Genomic DNA, 14,777 nt, shown 5'->3' with positions numbered 1-14,777 from the left:
AGTTACCTGAAATCATTTGGTGGAGAAAGACTTAAACTGGTTGAGAAAGTGAAATAGATAGCCCAAATCTGTGTAGACCAAAGGCCATGAACAGTTAGTAAGGTCTATTATGAGAAAAGTTAAGTGAGAAAATTCATGCATCCCTAGGGGAAGGAAAAAAAATCCCTAAAGGTAACTATGAAATGGGCAAATTGATGTCTGGCTTTAACCACTGACATCGTTAAATGGAATAAACATTTATGGTCAACTAGTTTAATTCACTGTCACATTGTAGAAATACAAACAAAAACACTCAAAGTCCAGAGTAGATTGATAGTAGGGTTCACTTCGAAACATTAAAGCTCCATGTTTCACTCACTTTTATATACATGCTGAATAAGGTATTTAAATATCATATGATATTGCGAATATGTGAAATCTAAAAAAAGGGTACAAATGAACTAATCTACAAAACAGAAATAGAGTTACAGATGAAGAAAACAAACTTACGGTTACCAGGAGTTCAGAGGGGTGGGAGGGATAAATCGGGAGATTGGGATTAACATATAAACACTACTATATATAAAATTAGATAACTAATAAGGACCTACTGTACAGCACAGGGAACTCTACTCAATTCTCTGTACTGGCCTATATGGGAAAAGAATCTAAAACAGAGTGGATGTGTGTAGTATGTGTATAACTGATTCACTTTGCTGTACACCTGAAACTAACACAACATGGTAAATCAACTATACTCCAATAAAAATTAAAAACAAAACAAAGATATTTACCATGATGAAAATGTGCTTAAGGTACTAAAACAGAAATCAGCAAACTTTTTCTGTAAAGGACCAGATAGGAAATATTGCAGGCTTTGCAGGTCATAGGGCCTCTGTAGCAGTTGCCCCTACTCAGCTGTCACTGCAGCACAAAGCAGCCGTAGAGGATACCCAACAAATGGGTGTGACTGTGTTCCAGGGAAGATCAATTTACAAAACAGAGGGTGGACTACAGTTGACCCACGTGCCACAGTTTGTTGATCCCTGTAGCTGAAGGTGCTTAATCTTGGTATCATGAGTAATCATTTTGAGTGGCTTGGTTAACCTGAGAGTTTCCTATAACACTACAATTATACTAACCTGTCACAGCTACGTAAAGTATATGTTATGCAAAACTGGAGCTACGCAAAATAGATATTCTTCAACTGACTGAATTGCTTTGCCACACCAACAATGAACTCTGGACTTTGGGGATTAGAGGCCCGTGTTACCATGTGAACGGGGCTGCTCTGCTCGATATGATCTGAATGATTAAATAAGGAGTATTAACCGTATCTCGAATTGTGAGGCCCTCCCTTCTAGCTCAAAACTCACTTGCTCTCTTCTCAGGTATTCTTTACACTTTTTGGACAATAAAATTTTGATTTGCTTTTTTTGTGGGTAGACATTTGCAAACTCAGGTTTTTAATATTTTTAAAAATCCTTCTTTAATTGGGTTTTTATTATTTTTTTGGTGACAATTGTTCTTGTTTCTATTGTGAATAAATTTAAAATTCCTATATCTCCTCTCTCTAAATGTGATGGATAGAAATTTGGTTCTGGTGCCTGGGGTTTGAATTCCAGGCCCACCACTTACTGTGTGACCTTATGAAATAATTAACCCCTCCGTGTCTTAGTTTCCTCATCTGTAAAATGAAGGTACTGATACCTCCATCATAGAGTGGCTTTGAGGATTAAACAAGTTAATGCATATAAAGTTCTTTCCACAGCAGATAAAAGAGTAAGCACTCAAATGTTAATTAAGACCTTGTAACTTTGGTAGATCATAGCATCTGTGAGTTGATTATCTCGTAAGTCATACTTCTCCTCTGGCAAAATTAGTAGCCCTGGAAAGATTATTCAAATTAATCAATTTATGGAAAGAGCTGAAAGTTTATTATTACCAAGTTGTACTGTTATATCTTGGATTTGAAGTTACCCTACTTACAAGCTAATAAGTTAGCCTAAATTGTTCATGGATGTTGGCAAAAGACTTTATTACAGTTCAGTAAAAAGCACACGTCAGTTCCCCTGGACCTCAAGTCTCACAGGAGAGATGCAACAAGGTCAAAGGGATACTGTGCACATCATGAGATTGTACTGCAGCTCAGGAAGACTGAGTTTCAGGGATCCACCACTTTGAGAGCAAGCAGTAAGCAAGGCCTCTTATGGTTTGGGGGCAGGAGTGAGACATTACATCATTCCTCCAGGTTCACCACTGCAAACATAAGCCCAAGTAAAGGCTCATGTAACGAGCAGTTAGTGCCTTTCCTTCTTGGCATACCCAGCAAGACACGTAGGAAAACAAGAAGCCCCATGGCTGCTACTTCTTTCAGTTCTATACCAGGCCCAGCAGTGTATGATAGGTTAATTTTTCTTTACTCTTTTTAGCTCTATGATTAAAAAAATTGGTAAATTTGGGTTTAACAACATTAAACTGACTTCTTCTGGGGAGGCTTTTCGGAGTGATTAATGTGCTGTAAATCTCCAAGAGGAAAATATTTTTTTAAAGTTCTTTTTAATTGACTTATGGTTGACTTATAATGTTGTGTTAGTTTCATGTGTACAGCAAAGTGATTCAGTTATACACATATATTATTTTTCAGATTCCAGGAGGTAAAATTTACTGTACAGTGTTTCCCAAAGTTTTATGACTATGGATTCCTTTTACTTAAGAATAATTACTTATGAATACAAAGCGCACTTTTCAAAAGTACTGTTGGACGTTGATATGTTGCTTGCTTCACACAATTTATTTCCTGGTCGTTTAAGAAAAATCACTATAATACCCTTAATCTGTGCAGGAATATAAAGCACCTAGGGCAGAAAGCGGTACATATAAAGTGCTCAGTATTTGAAATAGTTGCCTTCCCTCTTCTGTGGCTTTCACTGGCATGCTAACCTTAATCATCCGATCATGGTAGCAACTGCATTGTTTTATTAACTTTTTGTACCATATAACACATTCCTGGACTACACAGCTACCATTTTTAAGTGAATGCTAAACGTTCCTTTAATTCCCTGCCATAACTTTCTGAAATTCTTCTCTTACTCTTACATGTGGGATATCTTACTAATGATTATCCTTCCTTTACATTCAATACATCGTCACTCTGTGGCAAACTCTATTCACCATTGTACAATATTTAGATTACTCTATCATGACATTCAGGAGACATCAATCGGTTAACGCCATGGCAATTTTGCTCATGAAAAGAAGTTAAGGAGTGTTATTAGCTGTGGCAGATGCAGTGGTAGCCCCAAATATTTTGTCCACTCCCCTGCATCTCTCAGACCCCTACAATTAGGAGCAGTTTTGCAATAAATTCTGGCTGATTGTCCACGGATGGAAGCGCCACAAAATACTTCCTCAGAAGCAGTGCAGAGCATTCAGGTTCTTATCAGCTGCTGCTGCACCTGACCACGTGCAGATGAGATGGTGGGCTCCCATCAGCTTGACTTCCTGGGGGACCGTGTGGAGCACAGCCCCACCAGCTCTCAAGTGTGAGGCATGTGTTATGAGAAAGAAATCAACTGCTGTTGCGTCAAGCCATGGAGATGTTGTTAAGTTATATTATCATGAAAAGAAAACCAGTTTTGAATAATGAAAGATCCCCCAAAAGCTGGAAATTTTTAGGGTTCTCTTCGAAGCCACCAACAGCCTATATACTACCTGTTTGATAATATGGAAACCTTGAAGATCCTTGTATTTGAGAATTAAGATATCCTGTAGTAATGTTAACTAAATGGTATCCCTTAGAACACTAATTTTGGGATATAATAATACATACTATATGGGAAAATTTGGTCCTCTGGGGAAATATTTGGGAAATATGGCAAACTAAATAGCCCTCTTGGAGAGTCACTAAACATATAAGCATGATATATGTTCCAAGACACCAATATTCCTTTAATCCAATTTTCTAAACGTAAGAATGGAACACAGTTTTTTTCTATTAAATATTTGGGGTAGTAACTTACAGAATTCCAATGTGGGAAAGCCAACATAAAGAAATGTTTAGTACTTCTTTTCAATAGGGCTGCCAAGTGATAGAGGGATTATGCATATTTTATATAGTTCAAGAGCTCCAGATAAATGGGTACAATATAGGGAAGATAAAGAAGATATATGTTAGCTCAAAAAAGAAGCCTCTTTACTCCCAAGAAAGTGCTTGGATGGAAATAAATGGGGACAACCCTCAACTTCAGCTGGCAGCAGTCAAGCTCCAAATGCAAATAGATTATTCATGTGGGTCCCTAAAGTACCCGAACCTTAACTTCTCAGTCATGACAAAAATTTCCTGTTACGTATAAAATTTTGAAGCAGATAAACAAAGGGAAGTACAAGATGCACACATACACACAAACATACGTGTGCGTGCACACACGTGCATATGTGAGTGCGTGTATATATATATGTGTATATACATATATACAGTGCATATAGATAAGAACATAAAAATGATTTTTTTCCCCTCTCCTTAGAGGGTTGAGTCAGCTTTGCAAACAAGTCAAGTAAAAATTAGGTCTGCCAAGATTATTAGGAGGCCTTTGACATTTACATATTGATCTAGCCCTGCTCACATGAGAACTATCCACGTATACAGAGGTGCTCTCAATTTAACCTGTCTTCTACACACAGTTCCCACCACGGCTTCTATGAAACATATGCGTAAGTTTATTTTATATCTTTGATGCAGTAGGTTTACTTTCATCCTGTGCTTTCGTTAATTAGACAACATGGCTTAAGTCTAAACTTTAATGACCTTGATATTCTGCATTTTATCTTTAATGATGTCCTTGAAATTTTCTTTTAAAAGTGATATAAAAACCTCAGTTTTAATCTCTCAAGCTTTCACTGGCATTGCTGTTATGTCCTGTGCGTTTAATATTCTCTTTGCAAACTATGTATGTGTATATTTATATTTATTTTTATTCCTGCATGTGAAGCCCCTCACCATATAAAGCAGATAGAACCTGCCATTGGTTTAATACTTCTGTAAATGAACAAGGCAGTGATTGAAAAAATAGATGTTTGTTTATGTATATATATACACAAACACAGCATGTGTGTTATGCATGTGCACAAATATGTGTGTGTAAATCTCCATGATTAGTTATCCCAAGGATTAAAGTGATAAGATGAATTTTACCTTATTGTTTTGCACTGGTAACTAATGTTTTGAGGTACTTTACAGTGTATGTGTTACAGGTCTTTAGAATGAGTTTTGTTTTATTTAATCTCAAAATAATTCTATTATTTGCCACATACAGAATATGTTCATTGTCATTCCTTGTTTGTTGAATTTAGATATAATTTTCTAACATAAGGTTATTTAAAATTGTTATTCAGTTTATACAAATGTCTTAAAAAGAATATGTAAAGTTAGGAATTGATCAAGAACTCATTTATGTATATTTTTTTTCTTTTGGGAAAGAGTATAGCTCTTCAGTCAGTCTATCAGGGTTTTAATCCTTGTTTTGGCACACGTTAGCTGTGTGACCTCAACTAGTTGTCTAAAGAACATAGTAAGGTGGTGTGGTGGGTCAACGAGATAACCTATGTGAAACACTTATTTCAACAACTGGCAGACAGAAAGCCCCCAGTACATGTTAATTCTGTTACCTTATCATCATCATAATTTATAGGTTTTGATTGCCCATACAATCTAGAATTGCAAAGCATATGATACTAAAATTCTTTTCATTTGCTAGACTGCAAAAATAAAATGAATCAAACATTTTTATCTACTATATAAAACCTGCATACATCTTTACATTTTAAATTTAAATCTACCATATGATTTGATCTTCAGCTTGAGGCTGTAGGTAGGCTCTGTAGTTATTCTCTTTGACAAGAAAGGAAATCAGGAATATGATGACTGTGTGCTGCCCAGTTCACAAAACCTATTATTATTAAAAGAGCTGTGGTCAGGACTTGGGCTGTGTGATTCCTCTTCTAGAACTCTTATTATGCATCCATTGTCTGCTTCTCAAATATGTTGTAATATTTACAATTACTCAACATACTTTACTCTTCCTCTTTTACTTCACAAGTGATAAAGTCCATGAATCAGCTTATTTAGAAATACTGTTCTAAAGGAGTTTTTGAAACCATACAAATGCTAGAAGAAAGTTTGTCTGTTATTTTTTATATTCTTGGAGAAAGCCTTTCAAAGCATGACACAATACTTAAAAGTGAAAGTTAATGGCATAAAAATTGAAATTTTCAGTAATTTAAAAATACAATAAAAATAAAGTTTAATATAGTCAAAAAAATTTTCAAGTGTCAAATGTAAGAAGAGCGGCTATTTCATTATTAGTTAATAAGGAAAGGACAAACAAACCCACAAGAAAAAAAAAAAGATGAGCAAGTATATTCTCAGAAATATTTTAAAATATACATGCCAATATACTTAATAGGTTAAAACTTCAGTCAATTAAATATTTACCAATAAAATAAGCACTTGTTAAAAACTTAAATTTCAGTATAAACCAGTGTGTGTGATGTATGGAAATAGGCATTTTCACACATTGCTGTGTACACGTAGGAACAGAAATTAGGTAAAACTCTTCCTACCAAAAAAATAAGCACGTATTTTTGACCCAGAAATTTCACTTTTGCTGTTTACTAGTGCCCAAGCACATAAACAAAACTATACAGACACGAATTTTTAGCATCATTTTTGTAAGATCAGAGAACTAGAAAAATCAAAAGTTCCATTAAACATGGTCATTTGAAAGAGAATACTACATTTATTATGGACTATTTTTCAATAATAGAAAAAGAGAGAGTTAACACTATCCATGACATGAGAATATCTCCAAGGCACCTGATATTAAAAGAGGCAAGTTGCAGAAAGTATGATTCAGTGTGTGTACTAGTCCGCATACATATGTATATAAGTTTTAAATTCTTAAAATTAATGGAGGGTATGAGGACACACCTGACATCGGTCACTTCTGAGGAATAGAACTGGTGGTTGAACGAGACATCTCATTTTATACCCCTCTATAATTTTCAATATTTTTTACTTGTCCATATTACTTTAATGAATTTCCTAAAATAAAAATTTGCCAATGATCACGTAACAATTATTTATTCAACAAATACTATATGTCAGGGTCTGTGCTAAGTCCTTCATATTACCACTCTCGATCTTTACAGCAATGCTGAGAGGGAACTATTTCCACTATGACTAAGAGAGGTAAGGTAGTCAGCAACAAGTCACACACTGTAGGAAGGGAAGAATTCCAAATTCCACTTAGGTCCATTCACTTCCATAGCAGATGCACTTCACCTCAAAGCACTGCCTATTTGTGTTACAAACTAGCAATATAATAACCTTTAATTTCTGGTCATTCTCACTCCTTTCAAAATATTATTGTGGTTGTGATAATCATGTGTGTGTCCATTCATTCAACTGATTACCAGCTATGAGCCTGCTCTGTGCTCTGGGGATTCAGCAGTGCACTAAACAGATAAAACTGTCTCGCCTCCCACGAAGCCAACATTCTAGTAGATGCAGAGACAGGACAAAAAAATAGGTCAAATGTATGTCTGACGAAGATATGTAATCTCCAGGAAACAGAGCAGAGAAGGGAGAAAAGGGGCAGGGACCCGATGGGAAGGGAAGCATTTTGTTGCCTCATAATCAGGTCACTGTCAAGTGTTGCACATGACTTGCCTTAGTTAGTTCTTATTGTTATGCCCTGATTTAGTTTTCTCCATTTTTTGATTAAGAAAATAAGAATAAATTGTTAGTTAACTCCTAACCCCCAGTCAATATATCTAGCGCCTGGTAACATCTGATTCCAAACCCTAAGTGGTCTTTCAGGGAAAAAGAGTTCCCAAAGCACTGTGCCTAAGGTGCCTTTAGCATGTGGACAATTTTAGCTTTCATTCTACTAAATTTGTCTACAGCTCTAGTGGATTTACATAAGGCAAGGTATACCCTCATAAAAAATATCCCTTCAAAATATTGCACATGCATAATCTTTTAAAAATGGAAACCCCAACATACGTTAGAAATGGATACAGTATTTTTCTGCCTTATTGCTCAAGCAGAATATTTTGCTCGAAATATAAAAATATGGTTGCAGATTTTACATAGCTCTACGTTTTCAGAGTCTTGTGTGCTAAGCTACTCAGGAACTGTTGTCTATGGGACTGAACACTTAACAGCTGTCTCTGAGAATGTAAATTTGATTCTCTGGTTTGCTCATGGGAGGGTGTGACATTTTCCCCTCCAGAAACAGAGGATTTGGATGTCATTAAGCTACTGATTAAATAGTGATCCAAGTAAGTCCAGTGTCAACTTAGGCATCTATTTTACATGTATTTTTTTCTGAAATATCTATCTCTAATAGTGTTCATATTTTCATTGTAATTTAACTATCCTTTCAATATATTTAAGATATGCTGTTTAAAATAGCATCTGAACTCCTGTGTTGGTAGGCTATTTCTGAATTGTCACAGAGGAGGGTGTGTGTATGTGTGTGTATTTGTGAGAATTAAGACTGAGAAAAATGTATCAAAGCAGTTTAACTACAAGAAAATACATATTCTTAATTAAAATATTTATTAAATTAGACTTTATACTACCTTTTTATTAATACAACAAAGAAAAAGGTCACAGTTATAAGGGAATCATCTCCTTAAATTACCTGAAATCCCTGTAACTTATTCTTTTTAAATGAAAAGCATAAATCATAATGAGATTACACAGGCCATTTCTACTTTTTCATAATTAAGTGATCTGACATTTGAAAAACCCCAATATACCTAAAGAATTTTATAACTTATTAATTTTTAAATAAGTGTGTCAGTCAAAAAACCCTGGAGAAAGAAAGCAATGCTTGAGGAAAAAGAGTGCTTTGGATTACTTTCCAGTTGTATTGCACAGCTAACAAATGAGAGGCTCCAACGCAGGCCCAGAAGGGACAGCACAAGCAATCCAGTGAGGACTGGTTTAAACATGATCTAATGAACTAAATATATTTCTGCCTGTTATTGTTAGGTTGTTGTCTTTCAAGTTTGACTTAGAGGCATTTATTCAGCTAGTCTGTCTGATAGGTCACAGTTTAACCTGAAGATTTTGATTTTTGCCTGTATGTTTCTGAGAATTTCTTTGTAAAAATGTATTTTTAATATTGAGGGTCTTTTGTTCTCCCAAAGTGCAAGGCCTTTTATTTGGTTAGATTTTAAAATAATGACTTTCTTTTAAACTAACTTATGAATATGCTTTTTTATATTAAAGGGTCATCATAAATAGTAGACTTGTTTAAATGTTATGTAACAGTTGTCTTTTTATCTGAAGAGATCTAAGAGAAATTTAACTTTTTTGGTTTTCATAGAAGGATTTTGCTGTGCTCATGAAACTTCTGTACAACTAACAGAAAATGATAGTGAAGAACTCCCAGTTAGAAAAATAGGCTATTTCCTTTTTAAAGTCTGTTTGTCACCCTTGTTGACGGACAGTCTCCAGTCATTTTCGCAATTATTAGCCTCAACACCCTTTAGATTAATGCTGTATAGAAAAGTACGTTTTATTTAAATGTCATGAAATGAGTTTTTCAAGCTAAATCATGCAGGAAAGTGAGACTGATAATTCTCTTTAATTATTCACTTTAATTCCCCAGACGCAGTTTATCACCCAGAATAATGATAGTGTAGTAAAACAGTATATTAGAGGCTGTTCAGCAAGTTAGTTCCTTCTGTCTCTCTGGCATCTGATATACTTGGATAGAAAATGGCCAAAAAAAAAAAAAAAAAAGTGCTGCAGAGGATCTCAGATATAGGTAATGGGTCCTTACCAGAACATAAAAATAGACCCATAGGAGTCATATCAGTGGTGGGATGTGTGTGGGTTTTTTTTTTTTTAATTCCTCTTGTACCAAACCACTCACTGGGATCTGATGTCATCATTTATTTTTCTTAAAGCATATTTAAACTCTCACACTTTATGTAATAAAGATTTCAGTGTAGGGTTTTTCTGCAGAATACCATTTGGTCCTACAAAAATTGATTGTTCAAATGTTGGAGCATTTGACTGAAAAATCCTTCTTAACCTTTTTAAAGGTGAATCATAATGATTTTTTTTAAATAAAAAGATTTCTATTTCCCAAATTAATAGGATATGACACTACTATATAAACACTCTTAAGAAGTTATAGAACAACAACAGCAAGCAGGAATTGTTTTCTTGAAGTTATTAGGCTTTTTTAAAAAATTAGGTTTGTGTTGTTTTCCAAGTTAGTAATCTTCTTACCTTTTATGTTTAAAAAAATATTAAAACCTTGTCCACTAGTCTATAACATTTTGGTTCTTGATGTTTAAAATCTTATGTTTATCTGTACATATTTATTAATATTTAAAATGAGGTACTATCCAATTTGATTACTGCAGAACTTTCATTGTCTACTTAGGCTATTTATACATAATTTTTAATTTAAGTTATGAATAAAAGTCAACATTAATAAAAATTAGTATAGTGGAATTAGTTCTTATAAATGATTTGACACTCTTATGCCAACATGCTTTCTAATATGCAATTATTAACTAATTATTTTAGAGAGTTATTAGTTTAACTTTCTATCTGAATTTCACAACTTTTGGTGAACCTGACTTTGTCTACATGGCTAAACGCAATGTGTTCTTTGGATATGTTCTTTTAAAGTGAACAAAGATACTGTAATTGCTACTGGGAATGGTAAATTATATTAATTCCAAATAAGGATTCTAGACTTAATAATTTTGTATAAATTATATAAAATTTGGTAGCAGAATAAAAACAACTCAGAATTAATGATTTTTGGCTATTTAGGAAGCTTATTACAAATATCAGTGAATTATTTTCCCGAATGATGATACCAAGTTTAGATAACAAAAATCATTCTGAAGAAATTTAAAGTTTTAATTTAATTAGTAAGTGAATTCATACATAACTGTAAATGGCATAAATTCTCTATATCTCAGTTTCTGGAATTATCAAGTTACATATTGAAAGATGTTTTCTAAAATCTTTTGCATGCACTTTTCAGTCCTTTCTTTACTATGTAGTTTTAAATTAGTAAAAGAAACATTGTTTTTAATATTGGTTCAAAAAATAATCCAAAAAATTTACAAAAATTGTTATGTAGATAGTCCAGTGGTCGACTGGATTTTATGAGAGAAAAAATACATAGAAAAATTTTTTTCATTTATCAGAATCATTAAGAGGCTGGAAAAATAAATCCAATACATAATCATCAGATAGCAGGTTAACCTGGGAAGAATCTCAAAATTACAACTGGAGAGGTATTTGGACAGAGTGTACTGAAAATTTTGGAATTTACCTTGAAAGTTATAGTTGTTACCCGTATTTTTTATGAAAATATTTGGCGAAGTTTACTCAAACATATTTGAATCTTGTGGATTTTTTGGTCCTGAAGGAACTGATTCTGTAACTATTATCTGATTTAATCACAAGGTGTTTTAGTTCAAGTGGGTGTTTTAGGCCCAAGTCATAGCTGAAAATTTCAAGGAGCATTGTTCTAAGCCAGAAGCTGCTTTTTTATTTGCATGATAGTCTTAGTTCCTGTATACATAAAGAACAAATCATCTCAACAGATTTTATGGTAATCTAAGTGTTTTGCAAATAATCATTCCTACTCGTGTAAACTATATATATTTATTAGATTTTTAAAAAATAATACTTGGCCAATATGTGATAATATTTTACTGTTATGATTGTTCAAAATAACACATCATAATAACATTTGAAATAAAAATAACATGTGCTGTGATAGGAATCTTTATTCATTATCTCATTTAATTTGATCTGACATTTGCAATCTTATATGATGTATTCTATCTCCAGTTAGAGAAAATTGAGCCACAGAGAAATTATAATATTAAGACCCAGAATTGACCTAAATTACTTAACTTCATAGCCCAGAATCATAACTCTTGAAAATTGTATAGTATCTTATTATTTACAGTAAAACTTGAGATAGAAAAAAACAGAGAATAGCATTTCTGTCTTGGATTCATCAAGAATGGCTCTAGATAATCCTATTTGAACCAACATGACTCTAAGAGAATCATTTCAAACTTATAGTAATCCCTGTAAATCAAGTACTGCAAAAAGTACTGTAAAAGATAGGCTTATTTCTAGAAGAATCCTTAGTATAATATAACAATATAACAATAAATATAGTATTTATTGTTTTAATTTTTTAAGACTGTGACCAAAACAAGCTGTAAGTTGTAATATTTGAGAGGCATAATTTAGTGAAGTGTATTATTTTATATTATAGATGTCTATAAATGTTTTTCTATTATATATTTTTAGCTCCACATATTCTGATAGGATGGAAATGCAAAAGTAAATTAGAAGGATTATGGTAACTTCAATAAGAAAAGGTGTTGGAGATCTCCTAATCTAATTATTTAAATATTTTCTACAGAGCCCTTGGGTTCTGTGGGGATGACTCAGAGCCCAAATGAGATGTGACTGGAAAGGGCAAGGGCCACAGTTCTTGCTAACTTTGACCAGAATAGCTGTTCTTTTAACTATCTTCATGTATTGGGATTGCACATAAAATAAGTACTAGTCTAATGACCTTCTGTTTCCACATAATGAAACACAAACAGATTTAAATGATTGATTTAACTAGCTTGAATGTGAATCTGCATAATACTCATGTCTAGGGAATCATGCCTTTGTAAACACACCTAGATATCATGTAAAGTAACAGTGTGAAAAGGAACTTAATTTTAAAAGTTAATTTTCATCATTCATATTCTACCTGTTGTTGCATTAATCATAACCAAAATGCTAAACCTGGGTTTTGTGGGCAGATACTGTATTTATTAGGTGAGGAAGACTGTGTATCAAAAGAATCACAATGTGTGTCTAGTGGAAAACAGAGGTGTGTGATCTGGCTTCCTATTCCAAGGAAAAGTGGAAGGAAGGCTTATGGATAGAATAGGAAATTTGAGATACTCACTCATGAGTACAAAAATGTCATACAGGTTCTGGTATTCATTTGTGGTACAAGTATGTACTCTTGTAATCTGAAACTGTTTTAAAGTTTTGTAGTTCACATCCCAGGAAATTTTACCTCTGGCCAAGCCTTTCATTGGGGGGGTTTCCCAGGGAACAGAGCTCTATCCACACATCTGAATAATTACAGATTCTCTGATTTTCTGACCTATTTACTGGACATGCTTCTTATAGCTCAGTCTCAGTTCCTACCACCAGGTTTCCAACATAGTGGAAAGGCATAACGCTCATAAGTTCATCCTAGAAACACTCCGTAGATATGACAGCAAAAAAAGAAACAGAAAAATTCTATTTCCTCTTTCAAAGATAGCCCACGTGTAGATATACTCATGAGTTCTACAAATGAGAACAATCTATGAGCTGACACAGCTAATCTCCCTATAGACTCAAGAAAGGTATGTAATAGGCGGTATCTTAAAACATGCTTTCTTATTTTCTCTTCTTGACCTAAGTCCCAATAATTAGTTTTCTTTCCTGTACCTGTGATTATTCTTTGTTTTCTAAATTTAAGTACTTTAAGCAAGCAGTAAATTACTACAGATATCAATGTCTTATCTATTTCTTATGATGAAGAAATAACAATAAAGAATAAAATTTAATCTAATTAGTAGGTAAAATAGATTTTAATATGTTAGAAGCTACACTATTAAGAAAACCAAGCATGCAAGGCAAAAATTTTATATGCTCTAAATAGCTGCATTTGAGAGAAGAGTGGGGACAAACAACGCTGGTTTCCAAAGATAAACGTAAGTGGAAAAGCTGTTAGGTAAAACATGCTGAGTAACCTGAACTTTTCTCTTATGTACTCAGTGCACGTCTTACATAATGTGTTTGTCCCTCTTTTGCTTCAGGTGAATAAAACTACAGTTGACCTTTGAACAAAACAGGTTTGAACTTTGTGAGTCCACTTTTACACAGAATTTTTTCAATAAGTACTACAGTACTACCCGATCCACAATGTGTAGTTGGTTGGATCCACGGATGCAGAATCACAGATAAGGAGAGCTTACTGTATAGTTAGTTATATATGGTTCTTCCACTGTGCACAGTGTCCATGCCTGTAACCCCTCTGTGTTGTTCAAGGGTCAAATGTGTTTGGAATTTTGTAGTATGAAGCATAAGGTTAAAGCACGATTATAATAGCAATACTTAATCATGCTGACAAGACACTGAAGCATAATTAATGGACTCACGGTCCCCCCTTATCCACAGGTGTGGGTGGATACCTTCTAAGACCCTCAGCGCGTGCCTGAAACCATGGATAGCAGGATAGCACCGAACCCTAAGTAGTCCTCCCTTATACATGATTTTGCTTTCTACATGTTCAGTTACCCTCAGTTGACCTTGTTTGACCATGGGTAAGTGAAACTATAGAAAGCAAAGCTGCTGATAAAGCAGGACTACACTCATGTGAAATATCTTGCCTGTTCTTAGAGGAAAACGTGGTAATTTACATCAGGGTAACGAAAGTGAGTCAGGCAGTTCAAAATTTGAAAAAGTAGATAAAGTCAATCTTTTTCTGTTGAAAATATCTGTACACATATGCAGGAATGTTAGAGTAACTCTTGTATCTTTGCTTATGCATCATCCAGACAGTGTTAGACTAGGAATTGTCTAACCATGCAATTCAACACAATAAAACAACAGAGCAGAAATAAATGAAATAGAAACAAAGAAAATAATAGCAAAGATCAATAAAACTAAAAGC

General features: G+C 33.9%; 1 protein-coding gene across 2 annotated transcripts in view; it reads left to right on the top strand.

Moving 5' to 3' along the window:
- Positions 1 to 4,613: 4,613 nt before the first annotated feature.
- The window catches only part of LOC103019875 (platelet glycoprotein 4-like), a 59,735-nt gene continuing 49,571 nt past the window's right edge, over positions 4,614 to 14,777 (top strand). The window contains exons 1-2 of one of the 2 annotated variants that reach the window (XM_057550575.1): positions 4,678 to 4,692; positions 13,921 to 13,967. The gene's annotated coding sequence lies outside the window, so the exon portion shown is untranslated. Of the gene's footprint in view, positions 4,693 to 13,920; positions 13,968 to 14,777 lie in introns of both variants that reach the window. The other variant, XM_007187128.2, reaches the window with a different exon arrangement.

The sequence above is a fragment of the Balaenoptera acutorostrata genome, chromosome 7 (genome assembly GCF_949987535.1).
Source record: "Balaenoptera acutorostrata chromosome 7, mBalAcu1.1, whole genome shotgun sequence".
Taxonomy (NCBI): domain Eukaryota; kingdom Metazoa; phylum Chordata; class Mammalia; order Artiodactyla; family Balaenopteridae; genus Balaenoptera; species Balaenoptera acutorostrata.
Note: the sequence above shows the minus strand (reverse complement) of the source record. Positions and strands in the feature narration are given on the sequence as shown.